This window comes from Populus alba, chromosome 4, assembly GCF_005239225.2.
Source record: "Populus alba chromosome 4, ASM523922v2, whole genome shotgun sequence".
Classification (NCBI taxonomy): domain Eukaryota; kingdom Viridiplantae; phylum Streptophyta; class Magnoliopsida; order Malpighiales; family Salicaceae; genus Populus; species Populus alba.
Genome location: NC_133287.1, coordinates 13,575,244 through 13,587,040, shown reverse-complemented (window position 1 = coordinate 13,587,040; position 11,797 = coordinate 13,575,244). Strand labels below are relative to the sequence as shown.

General features: G+C 33.3%; 1 pseudogene; it reads right to left on the bottom strand.

The window, feature by feature from the left end:
* Positions 1-4,114: 4,114 nt before the first annotated feature.
* LOC118032710 (beta-glucosidase 12-like) lies at positions 4,115-7,235 on the bottom strand (annotated as a pseudogene).
* Between the last annotated feature and the right edge of the window lie 4,562 nt (positions 7,236-11,797).

The window sequence follows — 11,797 nt, the reverse complement described above, 5'->3', positions numbered from 1 at the left end:
GGTATTAGCACCCCTAGTACGCCCTACCTAAGGTAAGTTGCTTGGTGTTTGGTTTGCCTTATAATTGCTATGGTGTTGGTGTTTTCTAATCCCATTAGTTTTTCTAGGTTTGATTCAAACTAAATTTATTAAGATAGAAATTCAAGGAGATTCCATGAACTCGTAAATCGCAAAGAAGAGGGACAAAAATTAGAAATCTAAAGAAATTCAGGGCGCTTTAAAAGCCTATTTTTACCTTTGTGTTTCATACTCTCACGGCTCGTAAATCGTGGAGTCAAAATTGAAGTGTCCTTGATTATAATCAAGGCTTCTTTCAAGGATGTGTGGTGATTTATTATTCGTAGAAAATTATTTTGGATATTTACCACCGAGGGCTTTCTTTATCCAAATATTAACAACGAATAATAACAAGTTATTCCCAATAATATTTTGGATATTCACCCTTTTGGGACTTCTTTATCCAAACATTAATGGTGAATAATAGATGATTTCTCCCTAAAATGAAATTTTTATATTTTTTGAAATATTAGCCAATACTCTTTGGAGTCTTACAAAACATGTTGTAAAATCCAGAAAATGCAGAAAATAATTTTTGTGTTTAAAAAATGCATTTGAAAACACATTTTCAAAACTTTTAATATTTTTTTCATAAAAAAAACGTTCAAAACATGTTAGGGTATTGGTCATATGCAACACACAAATTAAATATATATATATATATATATATATATATATTGGCAAAAAAAAAAAAACAAACATCACATTTAATTGCAATTAAAGACAACAAACTGCGTATATATTCTCAAAATTTACAAGAAAACTGAACAGTCCAAAAAATCAAGGATGACCCCTCTAAGCCAAACATAAACTTTTTTTTTCTTTTCTGCCAGCAGGACACCCGCGTGAACAGTTACTGGTGAATTAAAATTTACATGCACAGTAACTGGGTGAATTAAAAAGTTGCACCACTGGAGGAGAAGAAACTGGAGACGGAATGAAGGGACAAAGGTGATGGCGAAGGCCTGCTGGTCCGTCTCTCTGGTTTTCATCTGTTTATCTTCTTTCCTTCTGCTCGTCCTTCATCTCATTTCGTGTCTGTCTTGTCTCTACTGAGAAGAAATGGTTGCTGCTGCTGTGGGGCTCGGTGGAGGCTGGTCTGAGGCTTCGTTGACAGAGAGGGCTGCTTCAGGTGCAGGGGAAGAAATGGCCGAGAGAGGGGAATGCCAGGAGGGGGACTGGTTTTGGGTGCTCTCTCTCTCTCTCTCTCGTTCTTGTCCGAAGGAAATGGAAATGAGTGGGCTGTCGGGATGAGTGGGATGAGGAAATCGGGGAAGGTGTTTGGCTATGGGTAAAAGGAAAAAAGGGTTCTGTAGGGGAAGAAGAAGTGAGGGAGGAGATCTGGTTTTGGCCGACTGAGAGAGAGACTGTTGATCAATGGCCGGCTGAAGAGGGAAACCAAGAATTCTCAAAGGCCAAAGCAACGTTTTCTCTAGTTTGGCTAAAGAGAGGAGAGCTCGTGATGGAGAGTCAGCCAGATGAAGGAGAGGGGCTAGTCTCCGTGTAACAGAGGGGGGAAATAGGCAAAGAGCGTGTCGGGGCTCTCTGTTTTTTTGTTTTCTTTTTCGAAGGTAGGGGGGCGGCGGCTCGTGTTAGGTGTGGCAGAGGGCTAAGGGATGAAGCCTAGAAGGAGGGATGTCTGCTGTGTTTTATTTTATTTTTTTTAAAAGAAAAATCAGAGAGGAGGCTATGGCTGAGGAAGAGAAACGACTTTTGGTATTTTTTTTTTATTATTAATTTTTTTTTTTTTGTGTTTGGCTCTCCTCTTTTGAAGAAAATTGCCCCTTTGTAAATATGTTTTTTTTAATTATGATTGGATGTTCATTTATATAGAAAATTTTTACATGTGTTATTTAAGGAAATACTGCAATAATTATTGCAGATATTGTCTTCTATAACCATCACCAACAAATCCCATATATAGGATATTTTATATTGCATTGATTATTTTCCTAATAACCAGCACGAATCAAATCATATATCTATGGTATTTTATATTGCAGTAATTATATATGATTTAATAATTATCTCCTTGACATATTGATTCCTTAATATTAGCCCTGATGCTCTATGTTATCGCCACATGTAAACCCTTATTATTATTATTATTTTAAAAAAACATTTATCAAAACATATGTCAAAAACTGGGTAACAACAAGCATGTTTCAAAATTTTAACAAATTTGTAAGCACTTTAATTGGATTAAGCTATTATACTAAGACAATGAACTTATTGAACAATTTTCTAAATTTATTGATCTTTTTCTTAGAATTAGTGTTTCAATGAATGTAACTCATTAATACTTAATTATACTTAAATACTTTGCAATCAAAACCACTTGAACAATCATTTTTAACAAGAACTAACTTTCCGAAACGAATTTCATCAACTATTAATATACAAATATTAATCAATGCTATCAAATCAATAAAATGTTTTGAAGTATTTTCCTACCTATAAACTGAACATGCATGATATTATTTTATTTGCATTCATCAAATTTTTATCCAAGTACAAGAATATATTTTTATAAAAAACATGGGGAGTTTTGGCAAAAGCATCTCCTCAATATTATTTTTTTTCATCGGTATACTTAACATTGTACCAAGGTTTGCGATTTACATAAAGACTAATTAATAGATTTAGAAAATTGCTCAATAAGCTCGTTGTTTCAGTATAATAGCATAATCTAATTAAATGGTTTACAAGTATAGGTGACCTACAAGCTCTAGTTTGGTTAGTAGTATTATGTAACTCTTGGTCTTTAATGTGAACTTAACGAGCATGTTTTTATTGGCTAATATCAATGCTAACGTTGTTATTTGTATTCCACTATTAAACCTTCAACTTACAAACATCTCTCATCTAAGCTAACTTATTGATCATGTCATTTAATTCTTTTGCATGTAACAATACATTTGCTTTTAAGATCATCAACAAGAATCAATATTGAGATTTAGAAATTGGATCGCGGACTCTTTCTTCTTACTTTTTTTTTTCTTTTGATTTTTTTTAATTTTTCTTTTTATAAATCAATATGAAAGAAAAATACAAGAAAAAAAAATCAAATAAAAAGGTTTTAAACTCTCCTAATTAATCCCACTTTTTTTTACCCCTCACAGCATTGAGGCTGGTTGGAGAGATGATGTGAGGGAATTCAATATGGTGGAGAAAATAGTGTTAAGCTCTCCTTTAACAAAAAGAAAACTTCAGGAAAGATAGAAAAAAATATGAAAAAGAGGTTGAGATCGAGACTAAGAATTATTAAAGCGAACAAGAGAAGATGCCATTCTGCATCAATTGTACTTTCATCATAAAAACTTCAATGAAATATATTATTGCATACAACTTATACTAGTACAATTCAGGGTAGAATAGAAAAGGTTGAAGCAACTGGTGCCGAGGCTACTATAGCAGCACAATGGTTCCAAATTTGGTCACCCTTAGCTGCAACAAAAGTTACCGTTTTCTTTGGAACTTTTATAATGAACTTAAACCTCCAATAAAATTTAATGAAGTCCATAAATATTTGTTTTTGGACCTTTTTTCTTCAAATTGAATTTTTTTTGTCAACATGGCTCTTCATATGTCAAAAATATACTGTATATTTTCAATCTTTGTATTTCCTAACCTCCTCAACCAAGTTTTAGCTATTTCTGACACCCTCCTCTCAATGTTTATATGTTTTTAGATTTTCTTTTAAGTTTTTAGTCTGAATATATATTTTGAGATTTTTTGGAAGAGAAAAGGTGAATTTGAAGAATAACCCAAAAATAGGTTATGACATACCTGCTTATTCATTTCATAATCACAAACACATTTGGTCTAGATTTGTTGCTTGACAGGATATATCTTGGTGTTGCCATAGAAATATGCTAGCCTTATTTCATCAATAGGAATATCTTGTTCTTTGCAATCTCATGGTCTTTTCGGCTTGTCCATTTCATTTGTATTTGTTTTCATTGATCATCCATTTCTTTTATATTTTTAGGGTCAAATATTACGTTTTTCTTTCTGAAAAAAAAACAACTAATATTAAACAAACCATAATCAATGATGGTGCAGAAGATTTGTATTATTATTAAACGAATCATAATCAATATTAATCGAATGAAAAAATGATACAACAGTAAAATAATCAAATTAAATTCTAAAACCATAATTAAACAAAACAAAGGAAAACCAGAACCATGAATTTTTATTCTTAACCACAGCCTTGAATGAATGAAGTGGTGACCAAATTCTGCTGAATTAATTAATGCTGAGAGCTCTATCTCTCAGCCGTTAAAGCCCAATTTGCAGATGCTAACAACTTTGACTTCAGATCCTGCCGAAGGAATTCAGGCGTTTCTTGGCCTTTTAGCATCCCGAACCAAACTATCTTCAATTTTCGACGTTTCATTAGAAGTAAATCAGAGGATACGTATGTGGAATAGGGCTGTGGGAGTCTCTTCTAAGAAACTGCTTGAACCACTTGACTGATTTTTTAGGATATCGTTTTCAAATCATTTTTGAAATCAACATAGTAGAGGCCGAACCTCACAGCATAACCACTTCCCCATTCGTAATTGTCCATTAAAGACCAAGCAAAAAATCCCTTAACATCAACACCATGCTCACTGCAATAAATAGATATTGAATCCCAGTTAGACGGATTTGGTAACCTAATAATATAATTGTTGCTATGGATTAAAAAACTTATTATCAATGATCATTAGTTAAATAAATGAAAAAAAATTAACTCACTTGATGGATCTCAAAACATTCTTGAGGTGGTCTTTGTAAGATTTTTCTCTTATGGGATCATTAAGAGCTTCCTTTAGTGATGAAGCATTGCTATTTACGTCATCAACCCCTGAAAAAAAAATCAGTAAAATAAAGCATTAAGAACACACTTAGTGTTAGAGAAGTACTAAGAAGCTTCAACGTAGCACAATGTATGATCGTTCATTTCAACCATACCATTCTCAGTAATGTAAATTGTTGGGTTCCCGTATTGGTCTTTGGTGTAATTCAAAAGCCTGCTGATGCCTTCGGGATAAATATAAAGCCATTTTACACCAGCCTGTGGACCTATTGGGATTCCATCTCTCTCTCCTGCAAAATTAAGAAAAAACAGAGAAAATGAATGAATTAATACTTGATAAAAACATCATCTAATTGATGTTATGTAATTGGAAAAAAATAAGATGAATAAGAAAGAAAAGATATCAATCATTAGTTACCTGTCCAACTAGCACGAGCATCGGACATGAATCCAACACTCTGATAATTTGCATCAATATTTTGAGCATAATATGTTGTGTAGTAATTAATTCCAATAAAATCATACGATCCCTTCAGCATCTTAGATTCCTCGGCAGTGAACTCGGGCAATCTTCCACCAACAAAAATCATGCATGTTACGTGGATAGTCACCATTAGTTAAAGGATCCATGAACCTGCCAACATGAAGAAAAAACACTGATTACCTTCTGTTTATACATATATACCAGGTCTTCTCTAGCAGAATTAAGAGTTCAGAAAGTACTTTTGAATTTGATATATATAAAAAAATACTAACCAGCCCAAGCATGAAGTCGAGGCTTCTTTTGGTTGCATTTTGATCAGCTTCACTGTTTGAGTAAGGTTCAAACCAGTGAGAAACAAGTGTTATCCCAATCTGTCCACCTTGACATGACTGATATTTTTCCTTGTATAGTTTCACTGCCGCAGCATGAGCAAGCAACAAATGATGGCTAACCGTATACACTTCAGTGGCACCAGTGTTTAAGGATCGGTGTGGATCATTTACAACGACAGAAATCCTACCGGGTGCCATCGTGCCCATGTCATAACCTTGAACACTGAACATCCATGGCTCGTTCAAAGTAATCCACTTCTTCACTCGGTCTCCAAACTTTTGGAAACAAAGGTCGACAAAGTCTCGGAAATCATTTCTGGAAATCAATGTTTTATGTGAGAAAATTTATAGGAATGCTTTAAATTTTAGAGAAGCATAGGTCCACAAAGTCTCCAGAATGACAGATTAGATTATAATATTTCGAAGCTACAACAAGTTTGGATATTTGAAGCATCATTAACGAAAGGTTGCTACTTACACAATGTTAGGACTTAAGAAACCACCATATTTATCTTCTAAAGCTTGTGGGGTATCCCAGTGAAAGAGAGTGACGTAAGGCTGCAAACCTATATATTACAAAACATCATATATATAATCAGATGGAGCGCCCAAGATAAACCTTTTGTTGTATACGAATTTTCGCATCAATTTTTGGCAAAATGTGATGATTAATTGAAGGGAAGGGAAAGGTTATAACCATTCTTAAGGAGGTCATCAATGAGATCGTTATAAAATTTGATGCCTTCTTCGTTTACTCCAGCACTTAACCTGCCATCTGCATTTTCCAAAAAAAATCCAATGGAAAGCTATATATCAAATGGAAATTCAGTAAGTGAAAACAGATGTCAAAGTCAAATCCTGCTATTGTGATTACTATTATCACTATGTTAAGAACAAATTTCAAAAAATATAAAAACTTACGTGGTAATACTCTAGACCAAGAAATGGAGAATCTGAAAGCATCCATTCCCATTTCTTTCATTCTTTGCACATCTTCCTGTTACATTTTATCAATTTTTTTTTAAGAAAAATTACAACTTGCATACATCATATAGTTAACCACAACGAAAATATGATGAAGAACTCCCATACCTTATAGCGATGATAGAAATCAACAGCTACATTTCCGTTGCTATGATCATTTATTCTCTCTGCAAACGTTGAAAGTAATATTATTTAATTTTAAAGTTAATAATGGTGGTTTTCTTAGGACATTAACATAATTCTATTCAACTTTTAGCGAGGGAAGTACAAATTTTTAATGAGAGAGATTGGTACCTGTATGTTCCTCAGTGAAAAGTGTCCCATATAGCCGGTCCTCTACCATGTTTGTTTGTTTCACCTTCGTACTGCATATCATAAATAAAATAATAACGAAAAATTAATTAACATAACTAGTATTATTTTAAACAATGTTCTGCTGTCCCCTCCTAATTACTGCACTAGAAGCAGCAAAATTTAGAGTCTGGATGTACCTGGTAAGCTGATGAGGATGTTCCGAAAACAAAATCATCTGGGAAAGAATAACGGCTGAAGTCATCAATGCTTCCCATTGCAGTTCTAAGTATTGAAGCTGGCACTTGGATAAATAAGGCTTGGGTTTAGTGTGTGAAACAGAGGTTTGTTTGGGTACAAAAGAATGTAACGCAAGTTTGTAAATGAGGCAGAGATTCTGTGCTTTTCCTTTTCCTCGATAGGAGAGATGGTGAGTTACAGAGATTTGATGTAGAGATTTGATGCAAGATGGCATGGATGGAACGACCATTTTATAGGGCAATTCCAGCGTGTACAAGCAGCATTTTCTTGACTTTTTTTTCTTTCTTTTTTTAGTTTAAATTAAGGAATATTGATTTCTTTGACTTTGACAAAGTTATCTCATAATGCTTATCTTTTTCTCCATTTTTTTATTGTCTTGGTGAGAACGCATTACTTCATAATTTCTAAGAAGTTTCAAATAATCAAAATAAGTTTTTGGGTTAGAGGAAAAAATGAATCGTATGGAAGAATTTCAAAATTAGACATTTGAAGGTATTTTAGGACACATCCGTGTGTCATGCACGACCATTTTAATAAAAATCAAACAATTTCGTTACATGCGTGCGTTCCTCGTTTGCCAATTACCACTAGCTATGGATAAAACGTGCATATATACAAAATCAAGCTGCCTAGCTCTGCCGGGTCCCATAACAATAGCCTCTTTGTTTTCACCCATCCACATCGTGGTGGCTTCCTAAAATCTTTCCTTTTCCACGAAGACAATACAACAGTACTCCCCAAATAAAAATTGTATTCAAAAAATTTTACACTGTTGGTCTGTTTATAATAATAAAAAAATTCTTTTTAGCAAAGAGGTTCTTGTATTATCATGTAAAAAACCTAACAATTTTAATATCAATATAAAAATTAAAGAAACTATCTTTTTATTTAATATTGGAATTACATCTTATGTATAAGTTCCTAATTCCCGATATTAAAGTAGATTTTTTTGTATTTTGAATTTAATATCGGAAATACATCTTATGTATAAGTTTGTAATCCTACATACTAAGAAAGAACAAGATAATTTTTATATTTTTTGAAAATATAGATGAAGTTCTCATGACTTTAATAAGCTAATTATTAAATTCAAAATGCATGCAAATATATAAGACTATTTTTTGTGAATTTTTTAATATGATAAAATATGCAAATATAATTTATGTCTGAGAGGCTTAGCAATATGCAAATTAAAATAGAAATTGTATTTTTTAAAGAAAGATTTTTTTGTTGTTTTGTTTTTGCAGGAGAGAACTGATTCGTTTACTATGAAAAAAGCATCTTGCTTTCAAATATTAAATATGAAAGGATGAAAAACAAAAGAGGGGAATCAAAATTGATTGCAAAATTGCCATTAAACCTTTGAAAATTTGACTAAAGCCACATTCGGTGAAACACACAATAATATATTTTAAATTCAACAAGATATCAATTTAAAAAAAAATTATTTATTATTTGAAATTGACTCAAAAGGAAGCAAACACCACACTCAAACATAAATAAAAAATTTAGTAGCAACATGATAGATTATGACAAGTTCATGATGGGACTTTGAAGTTTAAGCTGTAAGGATCTTCTTGTTTGTTACGATAGTTTGTTAAAAATAATTGTAAAGAGAGATCCTATTGTAACCACAACTCTCTATATATATAAATGCATTTTCCAGTATGCTATCAGAGCATGCTATGGCTAATGCCTGAACCTTTTTTTCAAAGCTTCCTCAACAATCAAACACTCTTATAATGTGGGATAAGGAAAAGGAAGTTTGGCAAATTTTCTTTGTAAACAAGTGGTGCAGACTGATTTGGAGGTATGTGAAGTAAATGGAATTTGGGAATAGGATACAAGCTAGCTCTACACAGTCCCTTGAAAAGAACACTCCCCGTGATCTTGTCCTGAATCCAAAATCAAAATGCATCACAAATAAAATTGTAATTGTTATCTTTACATAACCTATGAACCAATAGCAAATGTTAAGACAACTTAGGCATATGCAAAACTTGTTTTAATTGTAAAGAGCAATGTGGAACATCCAAAATACAAGAGCCAAAACTAGAAATGCTCAAACCTGAACCCCTTGCAACAGTGATGGTATCAGAGCTCTGAATTCTTGATCTTGTGATCCTCTACTTCCACACTCTCTGGTTTCTGTTTCTATTTCTGGCTTCATTATCTTCTCATTCATGCTCTTTGATCTATCTATTATTTGTTTGATATATTGTCTCACTGAAAAATTCTTCTTTTACTCTTCGAGTTTCTACTTTAACTTCTTGCATTCTAAAAAATGGTGACTACTTCTTAACTCCAGATTGTTCAATCTCGTATTACTTCTTTGCTTCCTATGGTTTCTACTGTTGTGACAATCAAACTTGATGATACAAATTATCTCACATGGCACTTTTAGATGCAAATTCTTCTTGAGAGTCCTGGCATTTTAGGATTTGTTGATGGTTTAAGGAATTTTTCTAGTCGATTTGATGCAGACTTTAATCTTGAGGGTGTTGCAACTGATGACTATCAATTTTGGAAAATGCATGATCGAGCAGTAATGCAGTTGTTTATTGCCGCTCTCTCTTATACTACGATTTCCTATGTCATTAGATGTGCCAGTTCTTATGATATATGGGTTCAACTGAAGGATCGATTTTCTATAGTTACCAAAGCACAAATCTTTAAGATGAAAAGTGAGCTCCAGACTATCATGAAGGGTTTAGAATCTATATCTCAATATCTGTAAATGATCAAATATGCTTGAGACGGACTTTCTGCAGCACGAGTTTATTTTGAAGATGATGGTATTGTGATCTTGGCTCTTGATGGTCTTCCTTCGGACTACAATACATTTAGGTGCATGGTTCAAGGCAGAGATAATGTGTTATCTCTTAAAGATTTTCAGTCTCAGTTGCTTGTTGAAGAAGCCACTATTGAGCAAACTCATTCTACATTCCCATTTGTATTTGCAATGATGGCTCAAAATCAAACATATCAAGGCAAAGCTCTTGTTCTTGATGAAAGTAATTCTAATTCTCAGCCTTAAGAGTATCCTTCTAGCTCCAAGTTTGCTCTATCTTCACAATTGTCCTCTAGATTTAATAGGGGATTTTAATGGTTATCATGGTATGTTCCATGGATCCACTGGTGGTTTCAATGGTCCCAATGCAATGTTCACCAATGGTGGTTATTCTAGGAATCAAGGCTCTGATTTTAAGAGTCATGGCCGATGTCGTGGTCCTTACCAATCTGGTCCACAACCTTATCAAGTTCATCCTTCTTCTAGTCCTGGCATTCTTTGTCCTAGCACTAACATTCCTACTTGTGAAATCTATAGCAAAAAAGGTCATGTAGCTGCTGATTGTTATCAACAACACAATCAACCCTCTGCTCCTACCTCTTTAGTCCAATGTTAGATTTGTTAGAAAGTTGGGCATTTTGCTATTCAGTGTTATTATAAAGGCAACTTCTCTTATCAAGGCAGACCTCCTTCCACCAATCTTAGTGCCATGCATGCAAACTTTCCTTCTTCTACACCACATAAGCAATTTTAGGTGGTTGATACTGGAGCAACGACTCATATGCCCTTTGATTTGGCTCAACTCAGCTTGGCTACTCCTTTCTTAGGCTCTAATACCATATGAAGATAGCAGAATTACACATAAGCAAACAGAGAAGTAAAGAGAAGCAGAGAGTTTCAGATTAATGGAGAGAAAAGGATAGATTGTATTCTTGTTAATCACTTTTCACACAGTTACATACCTTTATATCAAGCTATAGTTAAAAGCTTTTTCATGTTCTCTAACCTCTCTTTTATTTTCACTAATAAATACTACTAGATTTTCTTAATTGTCTAACAATACTAATAATATTTTAACCACTTGATTCTCTAATCTCTTGACATGTGGCAATACTAGGTCCTTTGATATCTTTATAATTAGTTCTTAAGTATAGTGATCTACATGTTTTTGGATGTAGTTGTTATTATTTACTCTCACCATGTGAAAAACATAAGCTATGTGTTAAAGGTAAAAAAAATGTATTTTTGTAGAATACTCTATACAAGATAAAGGATATAGATGTCTGGACATAAACACATGTAGATTTTACATTTCATGTAATGTTATCTTTGATGAGAGCTCTTTTTCATCAGCTAATATGGTTTAAGACTCCCCCGTCAAGAATGATTTTATTCCTTCTGATTTGTCTTAATATGCTCTAAAAGTTTCTTCTCTCATCTTTCAAAAAATAATGATTTTTCACCAATTTAAGTACCGAGGTCAATATATCAGTGTCACACGCACATCCAGTTCAATGTCTGCAAACCTTATTCCTTCTGAAACTCCAATTACCGAGTCTAGGCCACCCCATAAATCTCTATACCCTACTAATGAAACACTCTTGCCTCCACCGCAAACTAGTACACTTAAACCCAAATAGTTTCCTGGTATCAAAACTTTTTACTCCACAAAACATCCTTTTGATCATGTGTTGTCCATTATTTCTCATCTTAAGCATTGTCATCTTAAAATTAATGACACTCTAATTTACAAAGCAAACTGCCTTGAGATATTGTTTGTTAAAAAACCA